Genomic DNA, 19,434 nt, shown 5'->3' on the forward strand with positions numbered 1-19,434 from the left:
TTGGCTCTGGTCATGATCCTGGGGTCCTGGGATCCAGCCCCGCATTGGGCTCCCTGCTCAGCAGGGAGCCTGCTTCTCCCTCTCCCATTCCCCCTGCTTGTATTTCCTCTCTCACTGTCTCTCAATCAAATAAATAAAATCTCAGGACGCCTGGGTGGCTCAGTTGGTTGAGCAGCTGCCTTCGTCTCAGTTCATGATCCCAGCATCCTGGGATTGAGTCCCACATCAGGCTCCTTGCTTGGCAGGGAGCCTGCTTCTCCCTCTGCCTCTGCCTGCCACTCTGTCTGCCTGTGCTTGCTCTCGCTTCTCTCTCTATGACAAATAAATAAATAAAATCTTTTAAATAAATAAATAAAATCTTTTTTAAAAAATCTGGTGAATGAAAGAAATTTTATCCTTTCTTTCTTTACTAACAGTATCTCAAGAAGACCCAACTATTTGAAGAAATCTTTCTTTACAGAGATATCCTGCTGATAAACAAACAAAAAAGAAACTATAGAATAGCACCATTTTGCAACTCCCAATGAATGAGTAGAGTATATTGTCTAGGCAAAAATCACTGATGACTGCTAATGTCACAAGGCAGATGTTGTAGGGGAAAATGGAGGGGCTCTGTAGACTGAGATCAATTATAATGTATGAACCTTATCTAGATCCTGATTTGAAGACACAAATGTAAAAATATTACAAACAACTGGAGAAACTAAATTTAATAACATGAAGGGATTATTGTTACTTTTCAGTGGGATAATGCTACCAAGGCTATGTATGAAAGAGGGCTGGAGACGCATGAGTGTCTGCAGGTAAGATGGGGTGACAGCCCAGATGCCTGTAGAACCCTGGGAGGGGAAGCAGATTAAGGGTGTAGATAAAACAAGACGGTCCATGTGTTAATCAGGGTGAAGAAACACATAGAGGTTCACAGCAGTAATCACTCTGCTTTCGTATATGCTTGAAATATCTGTAATACAAGTCTTCTCTTTGCTGTTCTTAAGAAATACTGTTCATACCCACAGAACTGCAGAAAGATTAAAGCAGTCTAATGATAGCCAAGATTGAGGAACTCTCACACTGCTGGTAGAGCAGTAAATCAGCATTCCACTTTGAAAAACAATTTGGTAAAGCTGAGGATACACATACCACATAACCAAAGAGTTCCACTTCCAAATTTCTGCTCTGGAGAACCCTGGGGATTTTATATATGTACAAGAATGATCATGGGAGACTTTTTAAGCAAAAGAAGTTTAGAAGCTAAAAGTTCATGAAGAGGAAAATGGTTACATCATGGGATATTCAGAGAAAGATTACCATATGGCAGCAAAAAGAAGTAGCCAAGAGTTACAGGTCAACACGGATATATTTTATAAATACATTTTTTTTTTTTTTGAGCCCAGAGCTGGGCTTGAACTCATGACACTGAGATCAAGACCTGAACTGAGATCAACAATCAGATGCTCAACTGACTGAGTCACCCAGGCTCCCCACAAATACAATTTTAAATCAAAGAAACAATCTGAAGAGTATATAAATTTGGGCATTGATATATTGAATTTTTTAATATTTTTATAATTTGAGTATCATTGACACAAAGTTATATTAGTTTCTGTGTTACATAAGTTGTACAACTTCGTGATTCTGATTCAACAAGTTTATATATTAGGCTATGTTCACCACAAGTACAGCTGTCAGTATTAAATTAAAATACTGAATTTTTAAATACTTCTGAGAATAAAACACAAAATTCAGGATTGTGGTTACCTTCAGGAGGGAGGAATAGGAATGTAATAGGTAAAGGTACACAAAGGACTTGAATTGTACTGAACATGCTTGGTTTGTTTTTTGGTTTTTTTTTTTTTAATGAGGTGTGGTTAAAGAGGTGTTCCTTATATTGTTCAGATATATTTTATGATACAAAAACCCCTAGAAAAAAAAACATTGAGAGGCGACATTAGGATGGTTTTTTTAATTTTTCTATATTTTTTAAAAGCTTATTGTGATGAATAATGAGTATGTATTATTTTCATAATAATCAAAACCTTTTTGCTTGGTAATTTAGGCTTTTCTTTCACAATCTCCAAACTGAATATGATGGTCCAAAAAATCTAAGATTGCAGAGTAAGAGCTGAGCACAATGATGGCAGTTAGTAATGTGTTAGCAGTTACAACAAAGATACACCGCAATAGTGAGTTCTTACTATGGCAGCAAAATAGAGGTAAGTTTAGGTGACGAGTTTTGATATATAAAAGAGGACTAAGCCTCACTAATTACTATAACTGTATACCCCACCCTATCTAATCCTCATAGAAAGAATAACCTGCATAAGGAATAACAGATCTAGTGGATCAATCATTTTACTACTAATGTGTCATTATTAAATTGGCCACTAGGGGGCCCCCAAATAGCACAGTCAAAACCTTCAAGTTCTAAAGATGCATTAAAATCAAGCAGAACAGGGAGAAACTATGCTGACTAGCAGGTGGAAATACTTATATTCAAATCAAATGCATAAAATTACAGTGATAATGACCTTCCCTCTCGCAAATATCTGGGTTTCTCTCCAATGGTTTCTTCCCTTTAATCTCAATCCTTAAAAAACAAAACAAACCAAAAACAAACTTCTGGGGTGGGTTTAGTGTCTGCTTTCAGCTCAGGTCATGATCCAGGAGTCCTGGGATAGAGCCCCGTGTAGGGCTCCCTGCTCAGTGGAGAGCCTGCTTCTCCCTCTCCCTCTGCTGCTCCCCATGCTTGTGCCCTCTCTCACATAAATAAAATCTTTCAAAAAGTGTTGGGGGGGGGGGCCCAAACTCTATGTTGTTTCTTTGTTCTTACTTCCCATTTATTCTCCAACACACTTAAATATGGCTCTTATTCCAGTCATTTTATAGTAAAAAGCTATAATGCTTTTTATTATGAAAACCAATGCCCTTTAATGGCCAAATCCAAAGGTCAGTTTTCGATCCTTTCCTTACTGCCATTTGAAACTGTTTATAAGTTCCTTTTCCCTGAAACATTCTCTTTTGATTCTGTGAGAATGCATCGGATTGGAATTACTTTATGCTTAAGAGACAGATAATTGCTGGTTTTTTCATTCACTCATGTATACAACAAATACTTAATACTACGTGCTGGGCATTATGCTAGGTAATGAGAAGTCAGCAATGACAAGGAGTTTTCAGTAGCTTCTAGTCTAATGGAAGCAACAAAATGACATTATAAAATAGTGCTATTGAGGGGCTCCTGGGTGGCAGTGCGGGTAAGCCTCTGCCTTCCTCTCAGGTCATGGTCCCAGGGTCCTGGAACCAAGCCCTGCATTGGTCTTTTTGCTCTGCGGGGTGCCTGCTACCCACCCCACCACCCCGACCTCTGCCTGCCTCTCTGCCTACTTGTGATCTCTGTCAAATAAATAAATAAATTCTTTTTTTAAATAGTGCTATTGACCTGCCACAGGATTAAATGCAGAGATGTGTCCAGCAGGCAGAAGACGGGGGGCAACCAACCAAAGCAGGACAGCCCATTATCTGCATTTTTCATAGGCTCTTAGGACTACAATTAGATTAATTTAAAATCAAATCAATTCAGAATAAAAGGAGTCCAACATAGTCCCCAAGTCCCCTTCCTCTCCACTCCACCACAGGAGCCCAGAAAGCAGCTTCAGTTGCCTTACCCAAGAGACACACATGCCTTCAGAACATTTATAGAGACTATAAGACACTCACTGCTTCTGGGTCCTCACTTAACCTTTTCTCCTGAAGGTCCTGCAGTCAGACTTCTATTTCTTACCGCTGTTCAGACAACAGTGAAGTTCAAATTGTCAAATAAGTACTCACAGTACTGGGCGACTCTAACTGCAAAACTCTCTTCCCTCCGTTTCTAGAATGCTACGCTTTCCTGGTTCCTCTTCCTCTCTGGCTCTTCTTTCTCTCTCATGTTGGACCATGTCCTCTTTTCACGCCACACAACTCTGCAGAATTTCACCTGGTCTCATTCATTTAACTACTAAATATCCCCCAATGGATACTTATGCTTTATCAATGGATACTTAACCAACCACTCTCCCAACTTCAGACATCCTTCTAGTCTTGCTATACCCTGTATCCAGACTGGATTCCATTCCTTGGACTCAACTCTAGTACAGTTTATGGTTACAAGGCCATGAGGTCAGAGGTCCCCAAGATTCAGAGTCCTACATGGGAAGCACACAGGGATATCTTGAGAGTTCAGAGAAGATCTCCCAGGACAACAGACATCTGAAATGAATCAGTTCCATAAAACACAAGGTTATGTGTCCCTAATAATTATTTCAGTATGCCTTTACTTTTTAAATGTACCCCCCACTAAGTATGGAACTTCCCACACACACACCAAAAAATGGACTAGAGAGTATGGTCCTCTTAATTCAAAAAAGAAGAATTTTTTCGAAGGTTTTTATATCTAAGCTGCTGCTACAAAATCCTGTAACTGACAGGAGTTGTGAGTGAGTGAACAGGAGAATAGGATTGGGGGGGGGGGGGCACAAATCATCTATCAAAGCAAAAATACACACAGTAGAAAGTTAAGTTACAGACAATTGATAAATTGCAATGATTCCAGGATATGTTTGGGGTGTACTCAGAGGGTTAAAGCTCATTAAGATACCAGATGAAACTTGCGGGTACATATCCATTACTGTAGTTAATGATTAGCCAATTTCTCAATCTGCAGAAGGCCACTTCAGTCAGAAAGACCAATACAACCATAACCCTTTATCTTTAGAGTGGTCAGAGTCTGATGAATGGGTCAAAGATTTATAAAACAGGATGAACTGTATCAGCAAGTTTTGTCTTTACAGAACACTGCAACTAAAAATGCTTATTACAAAATATATGTGGTTAAAAGAGAGTCCTTTCTCTGCCTTATAAAACTCACTGTTATAATGCCTTTCCATGCCCATTTTACCAAAAACGCTAAGCATCATAAAGTTATTCGATAGCATTAAGTAACAAAATAAAGAGGCAAGACAGGGTTGTGTTGAGAAGCATGGGTTTCAGAGTAGGAGAGATATGGTTACAACTCTGCAACTTACTAAAAATGTAAACTTGGAATTGTAGAAGCTAGGTGAGAGTTACACCGGGCTCATCATTACTATTCTTGCTACTTTTGTAGACATCTGAAAACAACTATAATAAAAGCTTAAATTTCTTTACGTATTAAATGAGAATTAAGTTTCTTTATCTGTCAATTGAGAATAACACCATGTCCCATCTTACAGAGCTGTTGTGAGATGAGTACACACTACTCGCTCAGTGAATGTTAGTCTCAAACCCTGGAAACTCTACATACACATAGGACAAACAAAATCAGCCCATGGTGTTTCATCCATGTTTTTGTTTCTTATGTGTATTTTTACATAATTGTAACCATAAAATTGAAATAATTTTGTATTCTGCTTCGATGGTTTTATAGGGCCACCCTTTTATAGGGCCACCCTTTTATGTCAATCTATAATCTTCCCAATCATTTTTAATGCTCACTTAATACTCTAATGATGAATCTAATTTAGTTAACCATTACTCTCCAATTCATTAATTTGTTTCTAACTTGTCATTAGTATAGCCCTTGCTGCAATAAATTATTTGGGACATTCAACATCACTTTTCAATTATTTTTTGGTGGTAAACTCCCAGGTATAGGATTATTAGGTCACAGACAGTCCATTGTTATGGTTCTTAATATATACTACTATGTCATTTGCAAAAGAATTGAACAGTTTATAATGCCACAAAGGACGGCTGAGAGTTCCTGCTTGACACAACTTTGTTAGCATCTGAAAAAATAATTTTACTAGTAAGGGTACTGAGCTACTTTACTACGGGTTCATCTGCATTTCCCTAGATATGTCCAAATAGGGAGAAGAAAAAAAGTGAATTTTAAATTACATTTGGATAAATGTCTTTAATTTATAAAGAGTAATAAAAAAATGAGTAAGAAGATAAGCAGGTATACAGCACAGAAAAAATACAAGGTTAAAAACAAAGAAAACATGCATCTTCGTAATAACATGAAAGAAAAATTAGTAGTTAGTGAGAAAACATTTCTACCTATCAAACTAGAAAGATTCACTTAAAATTACAAGGTTGCAGGAAATGATTTCTACTCATAGGGGTTTAAACTATGAAAGCGTTTCTGGAGGGCAATATGGCAATGGATACCAAAAGTCTTACAATTCTGCATCCCCTTGGCCCCACAGTTATACGCCTAAGAGTTTAACCTCAAAGAAAAAACATCATATACACTCTCACCTACTCACTACAAGGATACTCGTAGCAGTGCTGTCTAAAATTTAAAAAAAAAAAAAAATGGTGAGGACAAAGTGTACCCACTGAGATCAGTTAAATAAATTATGGCCCAGCCATACAAAGACAAACTACACAGCCACTAGAAATCATAAAGACATATAATATCACCTAAAAAAAAACTTCTCCCTATATATAAAACAAGGAGACTATTAAAAATTAAATATAGAAAGATTATATATTTTAAAACAGTATTCAGTTTACTACGATTTATATTGAAGTTAGAAACCATTTCCCCCTTCTATGTAAGAAAAATATGTGTTCTCCATGGTGACTGATACAAGCGGTGGCAAAAAAAAAAAACGGTTTTTTTTGCTTTAACCTCACTGCATCAGTCCAATCTGTCATCTTACGTCATTGTGCTAAGAAGTGATATGGGATATTAGTAACTCCCGTATTGTGTACGTTCACGCTGAACTCTACTCTTAAGATTGTCACTAGTAACCACTAAATGTTAGTACCGGAATTTCCCATTTAAAATGACAGAACAAGGGGCGCCTGGGTGGCTCAGTGGGTTAAAGCCTCTGCTTCTGGCTCGGGTCATGATCCCAGTGTCCTGGGAGGGTCCTGGGAGTCCTGGGAGGGTCCTGGGAGGGTCCGGGGAGGGTGCGGGGAGGGTCCTGGGAAGGAGCCTTGAATCGAATCGGGCTCTCTGCTCAGCAGGGAGCCTGCTTCCCCTTCCCTCTCTACCTGCCTCTCTGCCTACTTGTGATCTCTCGCTGTCAAATAAATAATTAATTTTTTAAGAAAACTAAAATAAAATGACAGAACAAGAGGGTGGTTGGGTTATGGACTTTGGGGAGGGTATGTGCTATGGTGAGTGCTGTGAAGTGTGTAAGCCTGACGACTCACAGACCTGAAACCCCTGAGGCAAATAATACATTGTATGTTAATAAAAATAATTAATAAAAAATAAATAAATAAATGACAGACCAGTGCCACACTTTATGTGACCTATGGAAGGATGAAAGGTGTGGTATTTGTCCTAAAACAGAAGCAACTGCGATTTAAAGCTACTACTCATTCTTGTAACTAAACTAAGCTACTAAGGCAAAGGCAGCAGACAAGTAATTCCTTCAATCTGCTTGCATGACCTTGATTTCCTTTGCAACACTGGCTTTCAAGTGAGGAATGTCATCACGGGCCCATCACCACTTGGTGTTAATGTCAAGCAGTGAGCCTCCTTAGTCCTGCGTGCAATGCGGCAGGAAGGTCTCCTTCCCACACCCCACTGCAGACATGCTCCTTCCACCCCCCATTTAAAAGTCCCAGCATTTAAACAGGAAGCAAGCCTTAACCTAGCTGCTTGTTTACCATCGGAATATTGTGACCAGACACTTGGATTTGCCCGGAAGAGTCCCATCCTGGTGGCCTGGTCAGTCAGTTTCCCTTTCCACTGTTCATATGTCTCATTTAGAGATACATTATACAGTCACCAAGTTAGGAACCACACAAATGCATGAATAAATGTCCTATTGGTGAAGAGCGTACCTCTTAATACATTTTATCAGAAACATAATAGTAGGAACAATTTAAGGGAGAAAGGAAACATTCTGTTCAGTTTTCCTGTACAATTTTTTAAAAAAAGATTTTTCATGTATTTACTTATTTAGAGACAGAGCGCACAGGCAGTGGGGGAGGAACAGAGGAAAAGGGAGAGGCAGACTGCCCACTGAGCAGGGCGCCTCAAGGTGGGGCTCAATCCAGGACCTTGAGATCATGGCCTGAGCCCAAGATAGATGCTCAACTGATTGAGCAACCCAGGCACCCCTCTTATACAATTTTTTAAATAATGAAATACTAACGGAAATACGGTTGAATAGTATCTAAAAATTACAACATGCATTTGAGAATCTCACAATGGAGATAAGAATTAAATGACGTAGAGAAGAGAATTAACGTGTTTGGCAGCCAAGGGGAAAAAAAGAATCTGGCCATCAGGTTCTGCAGACAGGTACTTATGAAACTGCAGACAAAAGGTATTAAACCTTTTGGATCCAGGGCCCTTGGGTGGCTCAGTTGGTTAAGTGTCTACCTTGGGCTCAGGTCATAATCCCAGCATCCTGGGATGGAGTCTGCATGGGGCTCCCTGCTCAGTGCAGAGTCACTTGTCCCTCTGCCTGCTACTCCCTCTGCTTGTGTTCACGCTCTGACAAATAAATAAATAAATCTTTAAAAAAAATAAACCCGGGGCGCCTGGGTGGCTCAGTGGGTTAAGCCTCTGCCTTCGGCTCAGGTCATGATCCCAGAGTCCTGGGATCAAGCCTCACATCGGGCTCTCTGCTCAGCAGAGAGCCTGCTTCCTCCTCTCTCTCTGCCTGCCTCTCTGCCTACTTGTGATCTCTGTGTGTCAAATAAATAAATAAAATCTTTAAAAAATAAAAAATAAATTTAAAAAAATAATAAAATAAATAAACCTTTTGGATCCAGTCTTCCTGGAAAATGTCTTGGACAGCAAGATGTCAACTTGTCTGAGGCTCATGCTTTCTAAGGAATTCCTGTCAAACCCTAAAATATCGCACTTTGCTTCCCCCCCCCCCAAACCATGTAATAGCAAAAGGAAGGAACTCAAAGTGGGACAATCACAATCTCTAAGTCAGGGGTCTGCCTGCCAATCCCCCGGATTGCTACCATCTCCACCCATTCCCTAAAAATATATGAAAAACAAAACTAACAAACCAAAGGGGGTGGGGGGGAAACCTTGCAGTTTAAGCCCTGACATTCTTTTGTAAAAAGTCACACTCAGCCAATGGGGCCCCATCCCTCCAGCAACTCAAGCCAAAAAGCTTTTCTCACTGACTGCTTTCTTTTTCTCTTAACTCATCAAATCTCTTTTGCCAGCCCTTTAAGATTCCTTTAGAAGTTGGCCACTTGGGGCACCTGGGTGGCTCAGTGGGTTGGACCTCTGCCTTAGGCTCAGGTCATGATCTCATGGTCCTGGGATGGAGCCCTGCATCAGGGTTCTCTGCTTGGCAGGGAGCCTGCTTTCCCCTTCTGTATCTGCCTGCCTCTCTGCCTACTTGTGAGCTCTTTCTCTCTCTCTCTCACTCTGTCAAATAAATAAAAGATGAAAAAAAATCTTTAGAAAAAAATTTTTTTAAATAAAAAAATAATTTTTTTTTAAAATAAAATAAATTTTAAATAATTTGGCCACTTTTCTCCCTCTTCACCTGCTCTCATCCTGGTTCAAACAGGATTTTCACCCTGATTGAAAACAGCCTCCTAACTGCTTTCCCTGTTCCCCACTCAGAGCACTTGACCAGGGTCACACAGCCTGGAGGTCATGGAGCAGGAGCTAGAGGACAGGACGACAGAGCCTACGCTCCCCGTCACCACTGCTCCATACTGCCTCGTGCTTTTCTGTCTTCCCACACCCGTGCTAGAACCCAGCCACTGGGTCACCAAGGATCCTCACAGAGCACTGGCTCATCTAAAGAGGTGTGGAAAGAACAAAACTTCAGCATAAAAAGGCTTCACTATCAAAGAATTCCACTGGGTAGGTTCACTATAAACTTCCTAATGAAGCAAATAATAAATGGCTTTTAAGAAAACAGCTCTGTTAATCCTCTGCTTCCTTCCTATTGGACCCATTTTTCTCTCTCCTTCCTTCCCTCCCTCCCCTTCTCTCTCTTCCTCTTCTCTACCCTCCCCCACTCAGGTGTGTCTCTCTCTCTCTCTCTGTCTCTCACTTCTCACTTTAATGAGCTCGCAATGAGACGCTAAACTTCCAAGAAATCAAATATTCAGATGTTAAAACCCATTGCTCAGCGAGCTGAAACAGGAAGTATACTGAACGAAGTACAGATGACAGAACTACCTACCTGACCTAAACTCACACTTTCTTCCTTTCACCTTTAATATCTTAACGTGTGGGACACCTGGGTGGCTCATCAGCTCAGCGTCTGCCTTCAGCTCAGGTCATGATCCCAGGGGCCTGGTCCAGTCCAGGTCCTATATCACCATCATCAACAATAACATCATCATCATCACCATCACCATCATCATCTTCATCCTCATAGGGCTCCTTGCTCAGTAGGGAGCCTGCTTCCCCCCTCTCCCTCTGCCGCCTTCTCCCTCTGCTTGCTTCTCCCTCTGCCTGCCACTCCCCTTACTGGCACTCACACATGCTCTCTCTGACAAATAAAGTCTTTTAAAGTGATAATAATAATAATCTCTTAAAATATACCCCGGCACCTAGAGCATTTGCATTAACATTCTTTCCCTAGTTTTAAAATTTTAACAGTCTTTCCCTAGTTTTAAAATTTTTTAAATTTTTGTAATTAAATGTTTGATAATAAGCACAGGTTTTAGGAGTCCTGTACCAATAACTGTGGATGACTGTCTGTACTCATGTAGCCATCACCCAAAATGAGACATAGCACATTTGCAGGGACCTCAGGAAGTTCCATCCTGCTCTTTCCTCAACACTGTCCCTCCCTCTCCAACCTACAATTATTTTCTGATTTCTATCCTTGTAGAATAGTTCTGCCTTTTCTTAGACTTCATATAACCCACATAGTATACGTTCGTTTATGTCTAGTTTCTTTCCCTGCACACAGGGTTCTGAGACTCCTCTGCATTGCTGGGTGTAATAGTTGTCGGGACCTGTGAACCACCACAATTTATCCATTTTCCTGTAGACAGACATTTCAGTGGTTTCCAATTTTTAGCTATTATGAATAAGGCTGTGGACATGTGTTTTCCTTTCTCTTCATCAAATACCAAAGAGTAGAACTGACAAATCAGAAGACAGATATGTGTTCAATTTCATTAGAAATTATCAAATGGCTCCCCAAGAGTTGTGCCATTTTGCACAATCACCAGCAATGTATGGTTCCGGTTGTATCACACCATCCCCAAGGCTAAGGACAGTTAGTCTTTCTCTTGTTAGTCTTTCTACAGAGTGTGAAATGGTACCTCCTTGTAAGTTTACATTGGCATTACTCCCCTGCTGACTAAATGAGGCTCAGTGCCTTCCCAAGTGTTTACTGACCATTGGTATGTCTTCCTTTGGAAAGTCATGGCTTTTCCTCATTTTGTTACTGCACAATTCCTCTTTTGTTCATTTTCCTATTGGGTTTTTGCAGTTCTTTACAACCCCTAGATACAAGTCCTTTGACACATAAAAGAGGTAGAAATATTTTCCTCCCACTCAAGTATTTGATGCTAGACATTTTCATTACTGGATGTTGGTTTTTACTGTATTCATTTAGAGAACGATTGATTCAGTTTTGGCTCACGGTTCAGTTACTTACAATTCATTTGAGACTTTCCAAACATGCTTCTGAGCTTTGCTAGGGTGGGCTTAGAGGTGGCTTTGATCTATGGCTAATTTAACCCCACTCCAAGATGTCTAGCCAATGTCCATGTATGAAACAGTCTCTCCGGGACACCTGGGTGGCTCAGTGGGTTAAACCTCTGCCTTCAGCTCAGGTCACGATCTCAGGGTCCTGGGATCGAGCCCCACATTGGGCTCTCTGCTCAGCAGGGAGCCTGCTTCCACCTCTGTCTTTGCCTGATGCTCTGCCTACTTATGATCTCTGTCAAATAAATAAAGAAAATCTTTAAAAGAAAAAGAAAGAAAGAAACAGTCTCTCCTCGATGCCTAGTAGAAACACACACTACTCTGAGGTCTATGTGAGCTCCTGGAATTGTTCAGCATGTTGATTTCCAGTGTGGCTTTCCCCAGCATTGTAGGGTTTCAAACTTCACATATACAGATGAGAATTCATCAAAAGATTCTAGAGGACCCTTCTATAGATCTCCAGAGGTCTCCTAGTTCTATGGGCTTCTATATAGTACCCTCTGCTCCGGTTTATCCCACAAATTCTAGGTGCTTTAGCTTCTCTGAACTCTTCTCTGGGCTCTATCTGGGTTTTTCTACTCTGCTACAGTCTAGCAAGTGCCTACAGGCCATGTGCTGGGCACCTACAATGTCATTTCTTTCAAGGGTCACTACCCTGCACTGACTGTTTTCCAATGTCTGAAAGTGGCTGTTTCATATATTTTAATCCTGTTTTTCAGTGTACAGTAGGAGGGCAATGTTCAAGGTGGTTAATCTTACATGGGAATATGTACCACTTTTATAGTTTTCTTCTTTGTGTTAATTTTTAGTGGTTGGTCTAGTGACTAAAATACGAGTTTGAAGTTATGACCACGCACACAAATAAAAGTGCACTAATTCAGCGTATGAAATTTAGGACAGCATAATTCCATTTCCCTCTTCTGGTATTCTTGTGGTATTATATTCTATTTCTATAAAATCTGTAAACCCCGTGTTTTAACATTTCTGCTTTAAATACCCAATAGTCTGTGGGTATCTATTATATGGGAAGGTCCCAGAAGGTTTTCCAACATACGGGTCTGGGTTATTTAACATTCCTGGTTTTCTCCATTCTTTTCTGCAGACCCAAGTTTCGGTCTGGCCTCTTTTATCTTTACCTTGTGGAACATTTTTTAGCATTTTGTGGCAGTTCATATCTGCTAGAAACAAATTCTTTCACCTTTTAATCTGTGTGAAAATACCTTTGTTTACCTTGGTTTTTGCAGACTTCCTTCTTGAGACAGAATTCTAGGGTGTTTGGTTTGGTTCCGTTTCCTTCAGCACTTTTGTGGATGTTACTCCATTGTCTTGAAGCCTCTAGTTTTTTTCTGGTGAGTGTTTAGCCATAATTCATACTGTTATTCCCATGTAGTTACTGTGTCTTTTACTCACTAGCTTGTGAGATCTACTCTTCAGTGTTTAGCAGTTTGATTATGATGTGTGTAGGTCTGGGATTTTTGTTGTTGTGGATTCATTGGTTTCTTTTTGTTTTGTATTTAACCTACTTGGGGTTTGCTGAGTTCTCGATTCTGTGAACCGAGGTCTTTCATCAGTTTTAGAAATTCTTGACCACGGTGTCCTCAAGAATGTCTTCTGTCACTTCTCTCCTCTTTCAAAAACCCCAAGTAAAAACACTTCAGACCGACATTATCCCACAGGTGGAGGAGTTCTTTTCTCCCTCTCCCCTTAGTTACATTGCTCTCTCCTTAGTTACATTGGAATGTGCCATTGACAGGGCTCCATATTCACTGATCCTATCTTCTGACATGGGAAGAAGCTGTTAAGCCCATGTGTAAACCCAGTCTTCACTTCTAACATTACAGTTTTCATTTCTAGAATTTCCATTTCGTTCCTTGGTAGAGCTCCCTTGACTCTGTTAAAAATCCCCATCTGCTCGTACATGTTGCCCACTTTTACCATTAGATCCTCTAGCATTAGCATTCTTTTCTCCTTAGTTATCTTTACGTGTCTGTCTGATAATTCCACCACCTGGATTACCTCTGGGTCTCTCTCTCTCTCCTGGCTATTTCCTCTCCTGATACTTGGTCACATTTTCCTGCTTTCTCTTGTGTCTTCTAATTTTTTATTATAACCCAGATATTCTATACAAAATTATATTCATGACTGAAGTAAGTAATATTACCCTTCTAGAAAGAGACATGACCCTCTGTCAGGCCACTGGAATGGGGTCTGAGTCAGTCTCATCTGCCATTAATCTGGGGCTGGGCTTTGATGCAGCTTTAGCTTGATGTAGTCTCTCACTGGCTTCAAATATTTAAAGGGTGGGACTCGGGACTTTTGCTAGAGCAGGGTCTGGAATCCAAGCCCAGGTAGGATTCCAGAGACCTGCCTGTGCTTCACAGCTAAGCCATGGGCTGTCCAAACCGTGGGAGTGCTTTATGTGTACACTGTGACAGTTAAGTAAACAGATGGCAGATGGTGCGAGCCAGGTTTCTCACCAGAATAAGAGTAACAGATAAACAAAGGGAGGAATTTAGAATGATCTAAGTGTCAATGGATTTGAGTTGGACATGTCAGTATGAACTCACATTTAGCCTAATATAGATGGAGATGGGTATATATAGAAATATTTATAGAGATGTATAAATATACAGATTAGTACCTCCACATATATTTCCTGGCTCTGTCAGCTGAGAGGGCCTACAAGCACAACACCCCAGTAGCAACAAGCACATCTAACACCTAGATCTTGGTTTCCCCATTCTTTTTTTTTTTTTTTAAGATCTTATTTATTTATTTGACAGAGGGAGATCACAGTAGGCAGAGAGGCAGGCAGAGAGAGAGAGGAGGAAGCAGGCTCCCCGCTGAGCAGAGAGCCCAACGTGGGACTCGATCCCAGGACCCCGAGATCATGACCCGAGCCCAAGGCAGCGGCTTAACCCACTGAGCCACCCAGGTGCCCCTCCCCATTCTTGTATAAAAGCAACAAGGGCTCCCAGGAGAAATAGCTGACTGAAGATCTGTGGCAGGAAATATACACATAAACCTGGAGTATCACATAGTGCCAGAAGTAAGAAACACAAACACACACACACACACACACACACACACACACGTTGATGGGGTAATGTCAAAGAGACAACCAAAAGAGCTCCCAGTGGTCAAAGGTGGAACAATTTCAACCAAATAAATAAAGTAGTAATTGACCATAACCTCAAGTCTAAAATAAATATCCATGAGTCCATACTGTTTAAGAAAATGGGAGTGCCTGGGTGACTCAGTCCTTTAAGCGTCTGTTCTCGGCTCCCCACCCCTTCAAGCTCACTCACATTCTCTCTCTCTCAAATAAATAAATAAATAATTAGAAAACTAAAATCATTCTAAAAAATAAGTTGATTTTTAAAAAGAAAAACAACTGGGAGCTCTCTCTGCTTTAAGCATGACTGCCAGGTTTTTCATTTGCTAGGGATTTCTCTTTGCTTTCCAGTCCCCTGCCTTGCTTTCTGCAGCCCAGGTGACTTCTTCTCAGCCTGTTCCTCCCCAGCCTTCCTGTGAGAGGGCAGCTTCCTACATTGTGGGAAGGCCTGGAATGAATTAGAGGGTTTCTCTTACCTGTCCTGCCCTGTGTTCAATGCTCTGGCACTGAAAGCACAGAGTTGCAGACTGTGGGGATGGGGAGGGGGAAGGTCATCTCCAGCTCTCTCCCTGCCTTCAGGCTTCCATAACTGAAAACCTAGGGCACTCCTGGTGAGTGTCTCTCAGCTCTCCAGGTCTACCCCTTCACCCCTGCTTAGTCCTCTGCTTGCTGAGGGTGGTTGCTGGGCACTTGGGGAGAGTTCAGTGTGCCTCAGGTAAGATCTTGGTTAGCTCAACTTCCTTGGCCCACGTGTGTGGCTCATCATCCCTGAGTATTCCGTGAAGACCTGTGGGCGAGGACTGGAGGTGGACTTGCTCTTTGGTGGAGGAGCAACTGTGGCTCCTCAGGGTTCTAGACTGTTGCACCAGCCCGCCTGCATGGGGCCACAACAGGCCAGCCCAAAGTGTGGCAGGTTTCTCCTTTCCCCTATCTGGGGCAGGTTCCTCTTCCATGGGCTGTTCTGAACAGCCATGGGTCTCCTCTCCACTGTGAAGCTTTCATTAATTTCTGGAGTTTGGTTCACGTGGGTTTCCTTGTATCTTCTCTGACTGGTGGGTTTTTAAAACTATGACCCTTACTTGGCTTCTGTTGGTTTTCAGGGTGACCATAACAAAACCTTGTAACTTTGTACATCCAAAGAAGTGGCAGGATTCATTCCTCAATGCTTCTTCTGATGGTTTACCACCCTCCCACCCACACACTCACATCTCCGGGGCATTAAGGTTTCCTTTCAATTATCTTCTCTCTCCAAAGAAGCCTTGCCTTGATTACCCTGTCTAAAAGAGTCTCACCAGGGGCATCGGGCTCTCTGCTCAGCGGGGAGCCTGCTTCCCCCACCCCTCTCTGTCTGCTTCTCTGCCTACTTGTGATCTCTCTCTCTCTCTGTCAAATAAATAAATTAAATCTTTAAAAATAAAAGAATAAAAGAGTCTCACCAGATCTGGCAAATCCACAGAGACAGAAAGCAGGTTCCTGGTTGCCAGGGCTGGGAAAGGGAGGGAGGAGTAGGGAATAACTGTTTAATAGGTATAGGGCTCCTTTTAGGGTTGATGAAAAAGTTCTGGAACCAGCCGTGATGGGTACACAGCATCATGGAGGTACCTTATTGCGACTGACCTGCACACATTAAAATGGTTTAAAAACTTTATACGTATTTTGCCACAATAAAAAAAAAAGAATAGATAAATAAATGCTTAAGCAAATGAAAAAAATCTAGCAGCAGTTTCTGGGAAGATGGAAAGATTAAACATACATATTTAATTTCACTCTTTCCTAATATGCTAATAAGGTATTTTTAAGGCACAAACAAATGTCTGAAGGCTGGAAAGCAGATGGAACAGTGGTAAATAGTAACAGATCCAGGAAAGCTGAATCTTAAACTAGGAAGGTGGAAAGCCAAAAACCTACCTGACTTAGTCCACCGAATTCTCAAAAGGCACAGGAATTGGTAACAGATGGTACCTCTGGAAACAGGGGTTAAGAGAACATCAAACAGGGCAGGTTGGTTGAAAGTTCTTCAAGAAAATAGCCTAATCCTGGGGTGGCTGGGTAGCTCAGTTGGTTAAACATCTGCCTTCAGCTCAGGTCATGGTCCCAGGGTCCTGGGATGAGCCAGCATTGGGTTCCCTTCTCTTCAGGAAGTCTTCTTCTCCCTCTCCCTCTGCAGCTCCCCCAGCTTGTGCGCTTTCTCGCTCTCTCAAAAAAATAAATAAATAAATAATTTTTTTTAAAAAGAGATAGGCTTTGGACATTAAACTTAGGGAAATTTATCAGAAAGAACAGAGACTAAAACAGATGATAATAAGAAAAAAAAAATAGGGAAATCAGAGGCCCAATCAAGATAATTTAGTATCTATACAGGAGAGGCTCTAGAGAAGCAGAATGAGGGAGTGAACCAAGAAAGAAGAGGAGAGAGGAAATAGAAGATCCAACCCAAAGGAAAAGAGAGCCTCTAGAATGAGAGCTGGGCACTATGGGAAAACAGAAGTTACTCTGTATGGCAGCACTTTGCCCTGGGAAGGACTTCTTCAAGATGATGACATTAACAGAAAAAACGATGTGACAGAAAGCAGGAACATTGGGCAACTGATAGAGACTCCTGAGTTCAGTTAGTGATAAGGACACAGAAAATCATATAAACAACTTGTGTCCTGAACTGAAAACTCAGGTAACATCAATTCGATATACTACTTGAGAAACCACAGATAAATCCTGAAAAGCAAGGAGAGTCAAGAACAGTCCCCTCTGAGGAGGAAGAATGAGGCTGGGGACTGAGAATCCCTGTTTGTAAATCCCTGACAAACTACTTAACTTGCTGAACTGTATAACCTTGAAAAAAGTGTATGTAAAAGAACATGGAAGATGGGGAAAGAGTTCAGAACCCACGCCAACAACTAAATCTGACCTCTGGAAGCAAAGAACTCCCACAAAATTGTCCCTAAAGGAAAAAATAACAATAGCAGATAAGTTTGGGGGAGGGGGGGAAGCAAGAAGGAAGTAACATTACTTCCACGCTGTCACAACTCTTCACAAATACATAGCGTCAAGAGCAGAAATCATAGGTTTCTGGGCTTCAGCTCCCTACTTTATAAAGCGGGTGTAATAGTATCTCTCACAGGACTATTAGTAGGCTTCAATCAGATAATGAACATGAAGTGCTTACAGTGATTGGTAGATATAAATATTATTAACACAGTTAATAATTCACTCTTTTTTAAATAACTAAAATTCCTTTTTGATACCAAATCAACCAATTCAATTGTCATAATACTGAATGTTTACTTGACTGCTTACCTTATCTACTCAAACAGCAAGGCTTCTTCCAATCCCTTCACATAAATTTCCTGAAAAAGAGGGAGAAACATTGACTATCCAAGAGAAACAGAAAACTTATTAATAAAAATACTTATCATACCAAAGAATTGGCTGTACCAGAAAAACTACTCAGGTCACCATGTTTTATCTTACACATTCTAGTTCATTGTGATCAATCATTCACTCACCGAGCAAATAAGCAATAGAATTGAAAACTTTGTACCAACTGTACATTAACTTAGTAATGCTGAGACAAGAATTTTTCCATTTCAAAATAGGCAAAGTCTCCAACTTATGCACAGGCTGTCTTTTCCAAGTTCAGTGATACTTTGTTATAAAGCTTGGGAAACATTTTTCCAAAGAAACAAACTTATGAAATAAAGTGAGGCCCCAGGCAATCCCCAAAAACCAATTTACTCCATACGTACCTGAAAACCACAGAAAAAGACAAGAAGAAATGTAGCCATGTTAAATGACTTTGAACCACGTCTTTTGTTCTCCCACAGCAAGCAAAAATAGTTCTTACATGAGATTAGACACTATGTCACACCTGGTTTCATTCAACTTTGTATCCTTATAAATATTAATGGTATGTAACATAGTACATGCTTTCTCTCAGGAGCTTAAAATATTTACTTAATGAATGGATAACTAGAATTAAAAGTACTATTTGGACCATATTCTTTCTATGGAGAAATGCATTACAATTTTCAACTGAAGGAACAGCTTCCCTTTTCTTGGCAACAAGACCAGTTTGAACACCAAGAATCATATGGTATCAGCAGATACTCCATCGGACTTGAAAGCTATTCCTCCTTAGAAATCAGGTTTTGGTTGGAGATCACTTACACTATTGCTAAGTATGTATATATCACTAAACTGGGTTTTCATTATATACAACTTGACCTCCAAAATTTCCCTGACTTCTTTCCCTTTAAAAACCAGTAACTTTGGGGCACCTGGGTGGCTCAGTGGGTTAAGTCTCTGCCTTCAGCTCAGGTCATGATCTCAGGGTCCTGGGATCGAGCCCCGCATCAGGCTCTCTGCTCAATGGGGAGCCTGCTTCTCTTCCTCTCTCTCTGCCTACTAGTGATCTCTCTCTCTCTCTCTCTCTCTCTCTCTCTGTCAAATAAGTAAATAAATAAAATCTTTAAAAAAAAAAAAAAAAAACAAGGGGCACCTGGGTGGCTCAGTGGGTTAGGGCCTCTGCCTTCGGCTCAGGTCATGATCCCGGGGCCCTGGGATTGAGCTCCACATCAGGCTCTCTGCTGGGGAGCCTGCTTCCTCCTCTCTCTCTGCCTTCCTCTCCACCTACTTGAGATCTCTCTCTGTCAAAGAAATAAATACAATCTTAAAAAAAATTTTT

General features: G+C 40.9%; 1 protein-coding gene and 1 long non-coding RNA gene across 2 annotated transcripts in view; one reads left to right on the forward strand and one right to left on the reverse strand.

Annotated features, from left to right (window-relative positions):
* Positions 1-9,971, forward strand: part of LOC106007173 — a 29,272-nt gene extending 19,301 nt beyond the window's left edge. The window contains exons 4-5 of the long non-coding RNA XR_001181745.2: positions 744-803; positions 9,584-9,971. This is a non-coding gene — a long non-coding RNA (uncharacterized LOC106007173). The remainder of the gene's footprint in view (positions 1-743; positions 804-9,583) is intronic.
* Positions 1-19,434, reverse strand: part of SHLD2 (shieldin complex subunit 2) — an 88,027-nt gene that overhangs the window by 39,472 nt on the left and 29,121 nt on the right. Inside the window, exons 2-3 of the mRNA XM_045068868.1 lie at positions 18,048-18,097; positions 16,662-16,949 (exon numbers count right to left, since the gene is read on the reverse strand). The gene's annotated coding sequence lies outside the window, so the exon portion shown is untranslated. The remainder of the gene's footprint in view (positions 1-16,661; positions 16,950-18,047; positions 18,098-19,434) is intronic.

This window comes from Mustela putorius, unplaced genomic scaffold (genome assembly GCF_011764305.1).
Source record: "Mustela putorius furo isolate JIRA1106 unplaced genomic scaffold, ASM1176430v1.1 tig00003909_pilon_pilon_pilon, whole genome shotgun sequence".
Taxonomy (NCBI): Eukaryota; Metazoa; Chordata; class Mammalia; order Carnivora; family Mustelidae; genus Mustela; species Mustela putorius.